The following is a 3,248-nucleotide window of genomic DNA, read 5'->3' as shown; positions in this document are numbered from 1 at the left end:
ACAGCAGAGCTCCTCACCCCCAACAATGGGGTTTAGAGACTCATGCCGTCAGAGAATACAAAGTTTAGATCTAAAATGTCATGAGGTCCCAAATAAGTCTCTAAAAGTTGTTTAAATACTAAACTAGTAGCCTAGGTTTACAAAAAATGAGTAGACTATAATGGATGATGCAGAGATCCACTTCTGGGGCCCACTTGGTGTGTGCTGGGGCTGGGATTTAAATGAGTCACGTGCAGAGGCCATTTGTGGAGTTGAACGCCAGTTTTTGTGCCAGTTTGGGCGTTCAACTCCAGCTTTTGATCCTTTTCTGGCGCTGGACGCCAGAATTGGGCAGAGAACTGGCGTTGAACGCCAGTTTACGTCATCTATACTTGTGCAAAGTATGGACTATTATATATTGCTGGAAAGCCCTGGATGTCTACTTTCCAACACAATTGGAAGCATGCCATTTCGAGTTCAGTAGCTCCAGAAAATCCACTTTGAGTGCAGGGAGGTCAGAATCCAACAGCATCAGCAGTTCTTTTTCAGCCTGAATCAGATTTTTGCTCAGCTCCCTCAATTTCAGCCAGAAAAATACCTGAAATTACAGAAAAACACAGATAGGTGCAGTTGTTGATGGAGGAGGAGGGAGGCCGAACCCAAATTTAAAGGGATGGGGGGTGGGTTTTTGAAAAATTGGAAAAGATAAGATAAAAAGATTGAGTTGAAAAAGATAAGATAGAAGATATAGTTTAATTTTGAAAAGATATGATAGATTTTTGAAAAAGATAAATCTGAATTTTTGAAAAAGATAATATGGAGATTTGAAAAAGATATGGATTAGTTGAAAAGATTTTAGAGTGAAAAAGATAGATTTGTTTTCAGAAAAGATTTGAAAAGAGTTGGATTGAATTTGGAAAGATGGATTTTAGATTTTAAGGATTTTAGAAATCAGGGTTCTTAACATGTTTATGTAAAAATCATGCATTGAAACATAAAATTTGAAATTAGAATGGAAATACGTGTAGAAAAATGGATTTGGCTCCACCTTGCTCTCCTGGCGTTTGAACGCCCAAACACTGCCTGTTTTGGGCGTTCAGCGCCCAAATGCTGCTCTTCTGGGCGTTCAACGCCCAGCTGCTGCCATTACTGGCGTTCAACGCCCAGTGGGTGCCCCTTTCTGGCGTTGAACGCCCAGATTGCTACCATTACTGGCGTTCAACGCCCAGTGGATGCCCATTTTGGGCGTTGAACGCCCAAAATATACTTTTACTGGCGTTTTCTTGCCAATGAGCTCTTTTTCTTTGTTTTGTGTGCCGAGGTCTTCTGTAAATGATTATTTACCTTGTTGTCAATGAACTCCATATAAACAAATAAAAATAAAAATAGAAATAGGGGATGACATGCAGAAGCTTGTCATGTCTCTGTCCCAATACTGCACCAATGGCATGATCACTGGCATCACACATTAGCTCAAATGGTAATGTCCAGTCTGGTGCAGAAATGACTGGTGCTGTGACCAGCTTAGCTTTCAGTGTTTCAAACGCCTGCAGGCATTTTGTGTCAAACACAAATGGCGTGTCAGCAGCTAGCAGATTGCTTAGAGGTTTTGCGATTTTTGAAAAATCCTTTATAAACCTCCTATAGAATCCTGCATACCCCAGAAAGCTTCTGATTGACTTAACATTGGCAGGTGGTGGTAATTTTTCAATTACCTCTATTTTTGCTTGATCCACCTCTATTCCCTTGTTTGAGATTTTATGCCCAAGAACAATTCCTTCAGTCACCATGAAGTGACACTTTTCCCAGTTTAAAACTAGGTTGGTTTCTTGGCATCTTTTCAGAACAAGTTTCAGGTGCTCAAGACAGGTGCTGAATGAGTCTCCATATACTGAGAAGTCATCCATGAAGACTTCCAGAAATTTTTCCACCATGTCAGAGAAAATAGAGAGCATGCATCTCTGGAAGGTTACAGGCGCATTACATAGCCCAAATGGCATCCTTCTATAAGCAAACACTCCGGATGGACATGTGAATGCTGTTTTCTCTTGATCCGCCAAGCTTCCTGATAGTGGATGCAGGTATTAGGTTGATGCTTGCCCCAAGATCGTATAAAGCTGTCTTGGTGCAATTACCTTCTAGTATGCATGGTATCAGAAAACTCCCCGGGTCTTTAAGCTTTTTAGGAAAGCTTTTCAGAATGACTGCACTGCATTCTTCAGTGAGGAGAACTCTTTCTGTTTCTCTCCAATCCTTCTTATGACTCAAGATCTCTTTCATGAACTTGGCATAAGAAGGTATTTGCTCAAGTGCTTCCGCAAATGGAATCTTTATTTCAAGAGTCCTGAGATAATCTGCAAAGCGAGCAAATTGCTTATCCTGCTCCTCTTTCCGGAGTTTTTGAGGATAAGGTATCTTGACTTTATATTCTTCAACCTTAGTTGCTGCAGGTTTATTGCCTACAGAAGTGGTTGAAGAAGCCTTTTTAGAGGGATTGTTATCAGTATTTGTGTGTGTCTGTTCCCTCACTGGCACTTGAGTGCCAGAGTTAGAAGCTGGAGTGAAACTGGACGCCAGCTCCTTGTCTGCTCCTGGCGTCTGAACGCCAGAACTGTGCTCTTTCTGGGCGTTCAGCGCCAGATCCTGCCCATTTTTGGCGTTGAACGCCAGTCCTGCTGTATTTCTGGCGTTGAACGCCAGTTTTGGCCATGGTCTGGGCGTTCAACGCCAGCCTTCCACCAATTTTCTGGCGTTTTAGCGCCAGAATTATTTTTCCCTGGGCTCTTACTGTCCTCAGGTGAATTTTGGGTGGTTTGCTTATTTCTTAGCTTTTTGCTGCCTTGAGGTGGGGTATTTAATGTTTTCCCACTTCTTAGTTGAACTGCTTGGCATTCCTCTGCTATTTGCTTTGACAGCTGCTGCTTTGTTTGCTTGAACTGTTCGTCCATATGTATATTAGCCATCCTTGTCTCTTGTAACCTATCTTTAAATTCGGCTAGCTGCTTTGTTAGAAAGTCCAATTGCTGATTGAATTCAGCAGCTTGTTTTACAGGACTGAGTTCAGCAGTTACTGTTTTAACCTCTTCATTCATGGAAGGGTTGCTGCTTAGGTACAGATGCTGATTCCTGGCAACTGTATCAATGAGCTCTTGAGCCTCTTCAATTGTCTTTCTCATGTGAATAGATCCACCAGCTGAGTAATCTAGAGACATCTGAGCTCCTTCTGCAAGCCCATAGTAGAAGATGTCTAACTGAACCCACTCTGAAAA

This window comes from Arachis ipaensis, chromosome B03, assembly GCF_000816755.2.
Source record: "Arachis ipaensis cultivar K30076 chromosome B03, Araip1.1, whole genome shotgun sequence".
In the NCBI taxonomy this organism is placed as follows: Eukaryota; Viridiplantae; Streptophyta; class Magnoliopsida; order Fabales; family Fabaceae; genus Arachis; species Arachis ipaensis.
The sequence above is the reverse complement of the archived record's forward strand: the minus strand, read 5'-3'. Positions refer to the sequence as shown.